We start from the raw sequence: 15,402 nt of genomic DNA, 5'->3' as shown, positions 1-15,402 counted from the left end.
GGAAAACACATGAAACTAAGCAGAGGAAAAAAAAAAGCAGAGAAGGAAGTACCAATTGTGTAATACTGACTTGGAGGGCCATAGATTTCAGAAATCAAAAGATTGATGTGGCCTCACACAGAGTTTTTAGCATAAGCTTCCATCATGGTTGAAGCCCTGGTGGTGCAGTGGTTAAGAATTTGGCTGCTAACCAAGAGGTCCTGCAGTTCAAATCCACGAGTTGCTCCTTGGAAACCCTAGCGGGGAGTTCTACTCTGTCTTATAGGGTTGCTATGAGTTAGAATCAACTCAACAGCAATGGGTTTGGTTTGCTAAAATGAAAGTTACAATTTAAGAAAATTGTAGCATGATAGCACAGAAGTATTTTTATTATTGTGAGCATCATTATTAAAATAAAGAGGTTGAGGTGAAAGCTGACATATGGCATAAAAATTAAACTGCTAGAGAACTGTGCTTAGAATAATAATGCTGAAGAAAAATGATCCTTTACAGTTGCAGAGGGTATTATCATTTGTATTAGTTAATATGGGCTAAATTGTTGGGAGAAATAAACTAAAAATGTAGTAACTCAAACAACATGAAGATTTTCTTCTCACCTAAGGATCTAGCAAGAATGTCCCAGGTCAGTGAGGTATTTGATGGTGGTGGGGAGACACTTCCTGCTTCAGGCGTTCTTTCAGAGGGTTGTGTTAACAGTGGCTCTACCATATTCAACACATAGCTTCCAAGGATACCCTGATTATCATTATTGGTCTCTAGTCACAAGACTCGGAAGCAGCAGTCAAGAAATCAAAAGACATATTGCATTGGGTAAATCTGCAGCAAAGGACCTCTTGAAAGTGTTGAAGAGCAAAGATGCCACCTTGAAGACTAAGGTGCGCCTGACCCAAGCCATGGTGTTTTCAGTCGCACCATATGCATGTGAAAGCTGGGCAATGAATAAGGAAGACCGAAGAAGAATTGAAGCCTTTGAATTGTGATGTTGGTGAAGAATATTGAATATACCATGGACTGCCAAAAGAACGAACAAATCTGTCTTAGAAGAAGTACAGCCAGAACGCTCCTTAGAGGCAAGAATGGCGAGACTGCATCTTACATACTTTGGACATGTTGTCAGGAGGGATCAGTCCCTGGAGAAGGACATCATGGTTGATAGAGTACAGGGTCAGCAGAAAAGAGGAGGACCCTCAACGAGGTGGATTGACACAGTGGCTACAACAGCGAGCTCAAGCATAAAACAATTGTAAGGATGGCTCAGGACCAGGCAGTGTTTTGTTCTGTTGTGCATAGGGTCGCTCTGGGTCGGAACCAGCTCGATGGCACCTAACAACAACAACAACAGTCACAGGAAGGAGAAGAGCATGGACAGTTACTTGGTCACATCTAATTATACGGAAGTCTGGGAAATGCAGGCTAGGTATACATCCAGGAAGAAAGGAAGAATAGATCTCAGAGATCTAGGATTATTTTCGTAGCAAACCCAGTAGATACTTTAATTCTTTTTTTTTTTTTTTACTGCTGTAGACAACTAATCTCTGGTTAAGTGAATTTCTTTTGAAAACAGTGGCTACCAAAGTGTGGGTCTAGGCAAAATGCAAGGTTATTCCTTTATACCTCTCCCCACCATTTGTGCTTTAGCCAACAAGTTAATTGTTCACAAAACTAAAGATATAAAGAACATTTACAATATGCCTCACTCTGTGGACTGTGTTATGTATTTAGAATTCAGTAGTGTTCATTGTTGGCTTTCTTACTGAAGAGTGCTTTCTATATATGTTGAATGGAGAATGAAACACTCTTTGCCTTTTATCTCTAAGCACCTTGTGAAAGCCATTATCATATTCCTTATTTCCAAGAAGGGCCAAATTTTCTAGATAACACATATTACATAATAAAAAGCCCTACATAGTCATAAGACTGTACTTTTCTCAAGGGGAAAAAAAAAATCCCACTCTTTCTCAAAGGAAGAGGGAGTAAAATCTCTTGCTGTATTATAAAATCCTTATGGCATTTAGCATGGAGTTCTAGACTCAGACAGCAAGGAGTTCTAGTCTTAGTTCCTCACCTTTTGTCAGTTCATCTTAGCTCTTAAGTCATGGTTTCCTCCTTCTAAAATAATAATGCTATATACCCCGTCTATCTCGCAAGATTGTTAGGGTAAGTAAAATGAGATAACCAATAATAGAAAAATATGAAATTACAAAATGTGATGCAGATATATAGAATCATCATCATCATAATTATATAGTCACAATTATTATAATAATATATCAGTCAAAAGGTATTTATTGGATTTTACCAGAGTACTGAATTTTTTTTTTTTACTGAATATAGAGAATTGTGACAGGAGATGGTGATTTTTTAAAATTTTTAGTAAGTAATAATACTACTCTGTGCCAGCCACTGCTCTAAGTACATTACATACACTACCTTTTTTTAATACTTAGCAATTTTACCACAAGGCACTATATTTGGGCACATTTTACAATGAAGAAATTGAGGCCAAGAAAGATTAAATGATTTGCCTAAAGTCATATAGCTGGTGAGTAGCAGAGCTGGAATCCAAAGCCAGGAAATCTGGCTCCAGATTCCATCTGTGCTCTTATCAAGTTGTTATGGGTTGATTTGTATTCCCCCAAATATTTATTGAAGTCCTGGTCCCTATACCTGTGAATTTGATCCTGTTTGGAAATAGGGATTTCCTTTTGTTAGTTAACGAGGCCATACCAGTGTGGGGTGGTTCTTGAGCCTAGTGACTTCTGAGTTATACAAAGAGCAGAATAGATACAGAGACACAAACAGGATAGAAACAAATGCCATGTGAGGACCTGTCTACAAGTAAAGGAATGCCAAGGATTGCTGGCAGCTACTAGAAGTTGAAATATACAAAGGAGGACCTCCCCCTAGAACAATTCCCTGAATTCAGACCCCAGCCTCCTGAACAGTGGGAAAATAAATTTCTGGTCTTTAAAGCCACCCACTTGTAGTACTTCTCTTTCAGTGGCGCAAAATAAGTAAGACATAAGTATATTATTGAGCCCTTTTTCTTATATACAAACAGTTAAACACTTTACCTAGCCATAATAATACATTCTCAGTTGACAATGTGGTTATTTTGCCTAGTCATCTCATACAGTATAAAGTTGTCTCAATCACCTGCTGATATTTGAATACACACGTTGTATCTACATCATGCCTCTGGGATTTGTTGTGTTGCTTTGGTCGATGAGGGTGCTTTGAAGAAGGAGCATGAGACTAAGAATTAGAAACTGGTGTTTCCAAACTTTGTTATTAAATTCCTTGGGAAGATGATTTACTATCACTCCATTTCAGTTTCTTGAGCTCTAAAATGTGAATATACCTTTTGGTTTTGTTGTTCATAGTTGCTGTGGAGTTCATACTGACTCACAGTGACCCTGTACCACAGAACAAAACGCTACCTGGTGCTGTGCCATCTCCACAATTGTGGCTATGTTTGAACCCATTGTTGCAGCCACTGCGTCAGTCCATCTCATTGAGGATCTTCCTCTTTTTTGATGACCCTCTACTTTACCAAGCATGATATCCTTCTTCAGGTATTGGCCACTCCTGATAACCTGTTCAAAGTATGAGGTCTTTCCATCCTCCCTTCTAAGAACTATTCTGGTTGTACTTCTTCCAAGACAGATTTCTTCATTCTTCTGGAAGTCCATGGTATGTTCAATATTCTTCACCAACACCATAATTCAAAAGCATCAATTCTTTGGCCTTCTGTGGGTCAGACATCAGACTGGAGGCTTCTCCTGACTCACATAGCTGCAAGGGCTAACAAACCAAAATCAGCAGATCAGATGGCAGGCTGCCGGATCACGGACTGCAGAGGCTGACAAATCCAAGATCAGCAGGTAAGAAGGCAGGCTGCTGAATCTCAAGCTGCAGAGGCTGAAGAATTCCAAGATCAACAGGTAATACAGCAGGCTACCAACTCAAGTTCCAAAAATCAAAGGTCAGATGATGAAGAGCCAGATGCAGAATCCTGAGCAAGAAAAAGCCAGTGAGCTTTGCTAGAATGTCTATATATATATTGGATGCAGGCCACGCTCCCAAAGAAACCCCCTTACAATTGATTGGTTGATCACATCATGGAGGTGATTACATTATATCACAAAATGGACTTTAACTACATCATTATCTAACTGCCAAATTGCATCATTACCTAACTTCCAAACTACATCATTACATAACTGCCAAAACACTAAGTATCATGGCTCAGCAGAGTTGACACACACCTTAACCAATACACCCCACCCCTTGTCAAATTGGCTCCTATACATATCTCTTTAAACCATACACAATCTCTAAATAAAGACAATTACAAAGGCATATTTGTGTCTACTTCCATGTGTCTGTCAGTTTGTTGTACTGTGGAGTCTTGCATGTTGCTGTGATGCTGGAAGCTATGCCACTAATGTTCAGTTACCAGCAGGGTCACCCACAGAGGACAGGTTTCAGCTGAGCTCCCAGACTAAGACAGAATAGGAAGAAGGACCCAGCAGTCTACTTCTAAAAAGAATTAGCCAGTGAAAACCTTGTCTGATATAGTGATGGAAGAAGAGCCCCTCAGGTTGGAAGGCACTGAAAAGACGACTTGAAGAGGACTTGAAGCACTTACTAATGCAGATCAAAGACCACAGCCTTCAGTATGGATTACACCTAAATAAAAGAAAACAAAAATCCTCACAGCTGGGCCAATAAGCAACATCATGATAAATGGAGGAAAAATTGAAGTTGTCAAGGATTTCATTTTACTTGGATCCATAATCAATACCCATTGAAGCAGCAGTCAAGAAATCAAAAGACACATTGCATTGGGCAAATCTGCTGCAAAGGACCTCTTTAAAGTGTTGAAAAGCAAAAATGTCATTTTGAGGACTAAGATGCTCCTAACCCAAGCCATGGTATTTTCAGTCTCATCATATACATGCAAAAGCTGGACAATGAATAAGGAAGACTGAAGAAGAACTGACACCTTTGAATAGTGGTGTTGGCAAAGAATATTGAATATACCATGGACTGCCAAAAGAATGAACAAATCTATCTCGGAAGAAATATAATCAGAATGCTCCTTAGATGCAAGGATGGCAAAACTGTGTTTTACATACTTTGGACATGTTATCAGGTGGGATCAGTCCCTGGAGAAGGACATCATGCTTGGTAAAGTACAGGGTCAGCAGAAAGGAGGAAGACCCTCAAAGAGATGTACTGACACAGTGGCTGCAACAATGGGCTCAAGTGTAACAGTGATTGTAAGGATGGTGCAGGACCAGGCAGTGCTTTGTTCTGTTGTGCGTAGGGTCGCTATGAGTTGGAACCTATTCAACTGCACCTCACAACAACAGGAACAACAACATTTGTGTCTAACATGATACAACTAACATGTATACGGCTCAAAACACACAAGTTCCACTCCTATCTTCTATTTTATAAGTGAAGAAAACAAAAATATTTGATGCACACATACATATACAGGAGAATGTATATGCTATAAACCAGGAATACTCATAACAATAACAGTCCTCATTTCTGCAACTGGTCGCAGGGTAGTAACTGATATTTAGAACACTGTCTATTCCATATTCCCTTGGCCCTCAGCAAGGAACTCTGTTGGTTGTGTTTTTTGCATGATGGGGTGACCCAAACCTTCATTCCTGAAGGGTCTGGGTCTTTAGTAGTCATGTTGAAATTGGGTTGCTGTAGTTTTCCACAGACTTTAATCACATGGTATGTAGTACTAAAAAATGTTCTAAGGGATTTCCTGTATTCCAGACATACTCTTCTTTATCTTCATTATGTAATATCAATCCAATTTCCCGTTGGTAATCAGGATCAATCACATCAGCCAATACAGTAACTCCCTTTTTTTGCCTGTTGATCCAGAGACATGAGGAGCCTAAAGTGGCCCAGTGGCATTCTTAACTTCCAGTTCAATGGAATTAATGTTGTATCTCCCGGTGGGGGCATTTCTGCCTTTGGAACTAAGACTTCTAGACACATAGAGGACACGAAGCAAAAATTTTGCAAGTGGGTGACTAGGGGTAATAGTGACTGATGCCAGTCCCAATCCTACACCTTGAGTCCTGGGCTCATGAATCTTGGCTATAGGAGAATCAGCACCATATACTGGAAGCTGGTTTAGAACATATATCTCTCCTGGAGAATACTGCCTCAACCCTGCAAGATATTGCTACCTCGCTGGCACCATGAATGTCATTAGAAGGCCATTCCATCATTCTATCAAGACAGCTGCTTCAGGATGATGGAGAACATGGTAAGACCAGTGAATTCCATGAGCATTAGCCCATTGCACCACTTTATGGGCTGTGAAGTGAGTCCTTTGATTTGAAGCAATTGTATGTGATACCATAATGGTGGATACCTTAGTCATTTAATGCTGCTATAAAAAAAAAAAAAAAAAAAATTTTTTTTTTTTTTATAACAGAAATACCGCAAGTGAATGGCTTTAAGAAAGAAAAATTTAGATTCTCACAGTCTAGTAGGCTAGAAGTCCAAATTCAGGGCATCGGCTCCAGGGGAAGGCTTTCTTTCTCTGTCAGCTCTGGAGGAAGGTCTTTCTTGTCAATCTTCCCCCAGACTAGGAGCTTTTCTGTGCAGGAACCCCAGGTCCAAAGGATGCACTCTGCTCCCAGTGCTTCTGTCTTGGTGGTATGAGGTCCCCCACTCTCTGCTTGCTTCCCTTTCCTTTTATTTATTGTAAGATAAAAGGTGGTACAGGCCACATTCCAGGGAAACTCCCTTTACATTGGCTCAGGGATGTGGCCTGAGCAAGAGTGTTACATCCCACCGTAATTCTCTTTAACCACAGGCAGAGATTATGGTTTATAACACATAGGAAAATCACAAAATGGAGGACAACCACACATGGCCTAACCAAGTTGACACATATTTTGGGGGGATACAATTCAGTCCATTACAGTGGATAAGGCATTCTGTAAGTCCACTGATGGTATTTTTGGCAGAAGCATTGTGTGCAGTGAAGGCATATCTGTAGGCAGAGTATCTATTCCAGTAAGAACAAAATGCTGCCCTTTCCATGATGGAAGCTGTCCAATGTAAACAACCTATCAGCAGGTTGCTGACTGAGTGCCCCAAGGAATGGTGCCATATCAGGGACTCAGTGTTGGTCTCTGCTGCTGACAGATTGGGCACTCAACAGTGGCTGTAGCCAAGTCAGCCTCAGTGAGTGGAAGTCTTTGTTGCTGAATCCATGCATAACTTCCATCCCTGCCATCATGGCCACTCTGTTCGTAAGTCCATTGGGTAATAATGGGTATAGCTAGGGAAAGAGGCTGACTGGAATCCACAGAACATGTCATCCTATCCACTTGATTGTTAAAATCCTCCTGTGCTGAGGTCACCCTTTGGTGAGAATTCACATGAGACACAAATATCTTCACTTCTTTGCCCCATTTAGAGGTCTATCCACATAATACCTTTTCTGCATACTTCCTTATCATCAATTTTCCAATCATGTTTCTTTTAAGTCCTAACCATCCAGCCAAGCCATTGGCCCCAGCCCATGAATCAGTAAATAATCACACATCTGGCCAATTCTCCTTGAAGCAAAGTGAACAACCAGGTGTACTGCTTGAAATTCTGCCTATTGAGAAGATTTTCCTTCACCGCTATAATTCAGGGAGATCCCAGAAAGGGGCTATTGTGCTGCTACGTCCATTTTCCAGTGATGCCTGCATATCATGCAGAAAAATCTGTAAACCAAGCATGAGTTTTCTCTTCCTCTGCCAACTGATCATAAGGAATTTCCCATGAGGCCATAGGTACAGACTGGGCGATGGCAGGTAATGTGACAGGCACGGAGACTATGGGCTTTTAGGTTACTTCCTCATGCAATTTACTTGTGCCTTCAGGTCCTGCTTGGGCCCGATCTCATATATGCCACTTGCATTTAATGATGGAATGCTGTTGTGCATGTCTGACTTTATGGATCTGGGGACCAGACAACAACTAGTTCACGAGGGGTAGCTCAGGCCGTATGGTGACTTGGTGGCCCATGTTTAAACCTTCAGTCTCTACTAAGGCCCAGTAACAAAAGTTTTTTCTCAAAAGGAGAGTAGTTATCTGCAGAGGATGGCAGGACTTTGCTCCAAAATCCTAAGGGGGCTGCCAAAGACTACAAACAGCATTTCTTTCTTCAACTGACACTTCTAGCACCATTGGATCAGCTGGATCACATGGGTGAAGTGGCAGAGAGGCTTTCACAGCAGCCTAAACCTGTTGCAGAGCCTTTTCTTGTTCTGAATTCTATTCAAAACCAGCAGCTTTTCCAGTAACTTGATGAATAGGCTGCAGTAGCACACTCAGATGAGGGATATGGTGCCTTCAAAATCCAAAGAGCACCAACAGGTGTTGTACGTCCTTTTTCATTGTGGGAGGGGCAGATGCAATTACTTATCCTTCACTTTAGAAGGACTATCTCAACATGCCTTGCACCACTGAACACCTAGAAATTTCATTGAGATAGGAGGTGACTGGATTTTCATCAGATCAATTTCCCACCTTCTAGCACATAAATATTTTCCCAATAAGTGCAGAGTCATTGACAGTTTTTCCTTACTTGGTGCAATCAACATAATATCATCAATATGCTATACCAATGTGGCATCTTGTGAAAGGGCAAGGCAATCAAGATTCCTGCAGACTAAATTATGACATAGGGCTGGAGGGTTGAAATGCCACTGAGGTAGGACAGTGATGGTGTATTTCTGGCCTTGTGAGATGAAGGCAAACTGCTTCTGGTGTTCCCTCAAAACTGGAATAGAGAAAAATGTATTGGCCAGCTCAATAGCGGCATACCAGGCAACAGGAGATGTATTAATTTGCTCAAGCAAGGAAACCACACCTGGAACATAAGCTGCAATTGGAGTTACCACCTGGTTAAAAAAAAAGTTTACTATAATCCACTGCCATTCTCCAAGATCCACCTGTATTTTGCACAGGCTAAAAAAAAAAATATATATATATATATAGGTGAGTTGAATGGGATGTGGTGGGAATCACCACCCTTGCATCCTTCAAGTTCTTAATGGTGGCAATAATCTCTGCAATTCTTCTAGAAATGTAGTACTGCTTTTGGTTTACTATTTTCCTTGTTGTTGTTGTTGTTAGGTGCCATTGAGTTGGTTCTGACTTGTGGTGACCCTGTGTACAACAGAATGAAACACTGCCCGGTCCTGTGTCATCCTCACAATTGTTGTTATGTTTAAGCCCATTTTTGCAGCCACTGTGTCACTCCATCTCATCGAGCGTCTTCCTCTTTTTCACTGACCCTCTGTTTTATCAAGCATGATATCCTTCTTCAGGGACTGATTTCTCATGAAAACATGCCCAAAGTATGTGAGACATAGCCTCGCCATCCTTGCTTCCAAGGAGCATTCTGGTTGTATTTCTTCCAAGACAGATTTGTTTGTTCTTTTGGCAGTGCATGGTATATTCAATATTCTTCCCCAACACCAGAATTCAAAGGCATCAGCTCTTCTTTGGCCTTCTGTATTCATTGTCCAGCTTTCACTTGCATAAGAGGCAATTGAAAACACCATGGCTTGGGTCAGGTGCATCTTATTCTTCAAGGTGGTGTCTTTGCTTTTCAACACTTTAAAGAGGTCTTTTGCAGCAGATTTGCCCAGTGTAATGCATCTTTTGATTTCTTGACTGCAGCTTCAATGGGTGTTGATTGTGGATCCAAGTAAAATGAAATCCTTGATAACTTCAATTTTTTCTCCATTTATCATGATGTTGCTTATTGGTCCAGTTGTAAGGATTTTTGTTTTCTTTATACCGAGGTGCAATCCATAGTGAAGGTTGTGGTCTTTCATCTTCATCAGTAAGGGCTTCAAGTCCTCTTCACATTCAACAAGCAAGGTTGTGTCATCTGCATAATGCAGGTTGTTAATAAGTCTTCCTCCAATCCTGGTGCCATGTTCTTCTTCAAATAGTCCAGCTTCTTGGATTATTTGCTCAGCATACAGATTGAATAGGTATGGTGAAAGGATACAACCCTGATGCACACCTTTCCTGACTTTAAACCATGCAGATCTCCTTTTTCTGTTTGAATGACTGCCTCTTAATGTACGTACAGATGCCTCAAGAGCACAATTAATTGCTCTAGAATTCCCTTTCTTCACAATGTTATCCATAATTTCTTATGATCCACATAGCTAAATAGCTTTGCATAGCCAGTAAAACACAGGTAAACATCCTTCTGGTGTTCTCTGCTTTCACCTGGGATCTATCTGACATCAGCAATGATATCCCTGGTTCTGCATCCTCTTCTAAATTCTGCTTGAATTTCTGGCAGTTTCCTGTTGATATACTGCTGCAGCCCCTTTTGGCTGATCTTTAGCAAAATTTTACTTGCTTGTGATATAATGATATTGTTTGATAATTTCCGCATTCAGTGGGATCACCTTTCTTGGGAAGAGGCATAAATATAGATCTCTTCCAGTCAGTTGGCCAGGTATCTGTCTTCCAAATTTCTTGGCATAGACCAGTGATTATTTCCAGCACTGTATCCGTTTGTTGAAACATCTCAACTGGTATTCTGTCAGTTCCTGGGGGCTTGTTTTATGCCAATGCCTTTGGTGCAGCTTGAAGTTCTTCCTTCACTACTATCAGTTCCTGCTCATATGGTACCTCCTGAAATGATTGAATGTCAACCAATTCTTTTTGGTATAATGACTCTGTGTATCCCTTCCATCTTCTTTTGATGCTTCCTGAATTGTTTAATAATTTCCCCATAGAATTATTCAATATTGCAACTCGAGACTTGAATTTTTTCTTTGTTCTTTCCACCTGAGAGATGCAGAGTGTGTTCTTCCCTTTTAGTTTTCCATCTCCAGGTCTTTGCACATGTCATCATAATACTTTACTTTCTCTTCTTGAGCCACCTTTTGAAATCTTCTGTTCAACTCTTCTACTTCATCATTTCTTCCTTTTGCTTTAGCTACTCAATGTTCAAGAGCAAGTTTCAGAGTCTCTTCTGACATCCACTTTGGTCTTTTCTTTCTTTCTTGTATTTTCAATGACCTCTTACTTTCTTCATGTACGAAGTCCTTGCTGTCATTCCTCATCTGATCTGGTCTTTGGTCATTAGTGTTCAATGCATCACATTTATTCTTGAAATGGTCTCTAAATTCAGGTGGGATATGCTCAAAGTCGTGCTTTCGTTCTGGTCGACTTGTACTGATTTTCTTCAGTTTCAACTTGAACTTGCATATGAGCAGTTGATGGTCTGTTCTGCGGTCAACCCCTGGCCTTGTTCTGACTGATAATATTGAGCATTTCCATCATCTCTTTCCACAGATGTAGTCAATTTGATTTCTGTGTATTCCATCTGGCAAGGTTCACATGTATAGTTGCCTTTTATGTTGGTGACAAAAGGTAATTGGAATGACGAAGCCATTGGTCTTGCAAAATTCTATCATGCGATTTCTGGCATCGTTTCTATTACCAAGGCCACATTTTCCAACTACTGATCTGTCTTCTTTGTTTCCACTTTCACATTCCAATCACCAGGAATTATCAATGCATCCTGATTGCATGTTCAATCAATTTCAAACTACAGAAGCTGATAGAAATCTTCAATTTCTTCATCTTTGGCCTTAACGGTTGGTGTGTAAATTTTGAAAAATAGTCGTATTAACTGGTCTTCCTTATAAGTGTATGAAGATTATCCTATCACTGACAGCATTGTACTTCAGGATAGATCTTGAAATGTTCTTTTTGATGATGAATGCAACACCATTCCTCTTCAAGTTGTCATTCCTAGCATAGTAGACCACATGATTGTCTGATTCAAAATGGCCAGTTCCAGTCCATTTCAGCTCACTAATGCCTAGGGTATCAATGTTTATGTGTTCCATTTCATTTTTGACGACTTCCAGTTTTCCTAGATTGATACTGCCTGCATTCTAGGTTCTGATTATTAGTGGATGTTTGCAGTATTTCTTCTCCTTTTCAGCCATGCCACATCAGCAGATGAAGGTCCCAAAAGCTTGATTCCATCCATATCATTAAGATTGACTCTGCTTTGAGGAGGAAGTTCTTCCACAGTCATCTTTTAGTGCCTTCCAACCTGAATGGCTCATCTTCTGGCACTAATCAAACAATGTTGTACTGTTATTCACAAGGTTTTCACTGGCTAATTCTTTTCAGAATTAGACTGCCAGGTCCTTCTTCCTGGTGTGCCTTAGCCTGGAAGTTCAGCTTAAACCTGTCTGCCAATGGTGTTTGAATATCGGTGGCAAACCTTCCAGTACCACAGCAACACGTAAACCCCCACAGTAGGACTAACTGACAGACATGTGGGGGACTATTTTCCTGTTGTTGTTGTTAGGTGCTGTCGAGTCAGTTCTGTCTCATAGTGACCCTATGCACAACACAACGAAACATGGCCCGGTCCTGCGCCATCCTCACAATCGTTATGCTTGAGCTCATTGTTGCAGCCACTATGTCAATCCACCTCGTTGAGGGTCTTTCTCTTTTCTGCTGACCCTGTACTCTGCCAAGCATGATGTCCTTCTCCAAGGACTGATCCCTCCTGACAACGTGTCCAAAGTATGTAAGATGCAGTCTCGCCATCCTTGCCTCTAAGGAACATTCTGGCTGTACTTCTTCCATGACAGATTTGTTCATTCTTTTGTCAGTCCATGGTATATTCAACCATGGTATATTCAATATTCTTTGCCAACACCACACATGTCTGTCAGTTTGTCGTACTGTGGGGGCTTGTGTGCTGCTGTGATGCTGGAAGCTATGCCACTGGTATTCAGATACCAGCAGGGTCACCCATGGAGGACAGGTTTCAGCTGAACATCCAGACTAAGACAGACTAGGAAGAAGGACCCGGCAGTCTACTTCTGAAAAGCATTAGCCAGTGAAAACCTTAAGAATAGCAGCAAAACTATTTTCCTATGTAGGGGCATTCCTAATGGTTTCCACTTGGCCTTTCCTACTATAATAGCCCTTAGTCCACTCGTCGGGGATCCACTGTGGGGGTTCTTCCAGTTGCTGAGTGTATCTATTCCAATTATGTATTCTGGAGCTGGGGAAATCACGACAGGATGGGTTCCGGGAACCACTGAACTCACTGTGAGATGAAACTGACCTTAGACTCCATTAATAATTTGACCTCCATACACTCCAACTCTGACTGGTGAGCCACAGCGACATTTTGGATCTCCTGGAATTAGTGTCAGTTCAGAGCCAGCATCCAGTAATTCCCTAAAAGTCTGATTGTTTCCTTTTTCCCAATTAATAGTCACTCTCTTAAGAAGCTGTAGATATCTTTAGGGAAGACTTGGAGAAAGGTTAACAGTATAAATTTTTGACAATATAGTGGGGTACTTCCTCAAAGAGTCCCAGCCTCCCCTTCAATCAAGGGGTTTTGGGTTTGTAAATTGGCTCAAATCTGGGAATTGATTAAGGGCTGTGACTCTCTATTCTGGTAACTTGAGTTAGATTGCTGTTCACTTGACCTTGAGTTCTTTTGCTTGTACAGGTCAAGTAAATATTCGGTAGGTTTCCAATATATTTCACTCCTAGGGACACCATGACTAAGTGACCAAAGCCATAAGTCCATACAAGCCAGAGTATTCTGATTTCTGCTTTGAATTCACTGTCCATTATGCCTACCTTTTCTTTGTCCACTGAGTACCGTCACTTGGGCCCTATCGCCATGGAGTCCAATCATCCCTATTTGAGTTAGGTATTTTAATTCCGTTAGGGAAGGTCCCACTGTCAAATATGACTTACATAAAACAGTAATCATGGTGGCCTTCAAGGATGCTGGGGTTCCCTTCACAAACTTGTTCCTCACCTTTGTAGTAAAAGGTGTGTCCTCTGGGTACTCCAGGTGTGGGTCTTTGGATCTAACCTGATAAATCCACTTTAACATGCTAATTTTCCTAAGCCTTTCGATGCCTTCTTCTACGGTATACCAAGGCAGGTCGTGTAATTCAACTTGATTTAGTGTAGGCCGCTGAATAATCCATGCTCCAGCCAACCAACAAAATGAACTGTTAGATGCTTTTCTAAGCTCTTGAGCGAAAATATTGAATGAAGACTGTGCTCAGTGTGCCCATATCAATAAACTCAGACTGATCCAACTTTGTTCCTTGCACAATTATCCCACACTCTTATTAGCCATTCCCACACATATTCCCCAGGTTACTGTTTGTACATATTAGAAAAGCCAAGCAGTTCTTTTGGAGTGGATTGTACCTCCTCCTGGTGCACACTTTGTGTATTCACCTTTTGGGACTTGCTGGGACTTAAGTCTAGTTATAAGACTAGAATAAAAAATGGGTTTGAGGATGTGTTCGGAGAACACTCAGTAATGTCTTCTAAGGCATCTGTCTCAGGCGATGCCCCAGGTAATGACTCAGTCACCTCCACAGGTGATGACTCAGATGCAGCCCTAGGTGATATTCCAGAGAAAAGCTCTTCAGACAGATCTGGGTTAATCTCATCAGATGAGGTGGAGAGGCTAATGGTTTTACTGGGGAGGGTGGCTCAGCAGACAAAGATGGAGTAATCTCTTCAGGTGCTCAGTGTCCCAAGCTTCCTGATTATCTACCCATATTTCTTTATCACAAGTTTCAGGGTTCCATTTCTTCCCAATCAATGTCCTTACTAACTTCAGACACCATTTGAGGTTGGGAATTCAATTGGCATTGCAATTCAGCCACTCTTATGATAAGACTCTGAGTTTGGTTTTTGGTAATATCAGCTTTCTTTCAAGGCACAAGTGGCAACTTTAAGGTTTTTTTTTTTATGCAGAGCTTGAGCTGTGACTCAAAGCCCTGAACTCATCCCTTTCTTTTACTGCTTTTTCTAGCAAAAATAAGTCCAATGTACAAGCTTCTTTATACTTCTTATTATGACAGAATTGCAGAAAAGTATCAAACATGTGATCACCCAGAGCCTTGACTCTCACTGTTACTTGATCTATTGGTGGTGATATGTTGTGTATTTCTATTGCCACCTTATGCCATGGATTGGTAGTGCCCTCTTTACTACTGGAAGCAGAGTCGTCAACATGTTTAAAACTAACCAGACTTGACAACCAATTTAGGAAACTCATCCTTACAGTTTTGTTTGGCACCAAATGTCTTAGGCTAGGTTCCTTAGAGAAGCAAAACCAGTGAAGCATATACCTACAGACCTATCCACCTACCTACATATATATATGTATATATATATATAATATAGTGCCAGCCAAAACCATTGCTGTTGAGTTGATTCATACCCATAGTGACCCTATAGGACAGAGTTGAACTGCCCCATGGGGTTTCCGAGGAGTGGCTGGTAGATTTGAACTGTTGACCT

Source organism: Elephas maximus, chromosome 5 (genome assembly GCF_024166365.1).
Source record: "Elephas maximus indicus isolate mEleMax1 chromosome 5, mEleMax1 primary haplotype, whole genome shotgun sequence".
NCBI classification, from domain to species: Eukaryota; Metazoa; Chordata; class Mammalia; order Proboscidea; family Elephantidae; genus Elephas; species Elephas maximus.
This window is presented reverse-complemented; position numbering follows the sequence as displayed.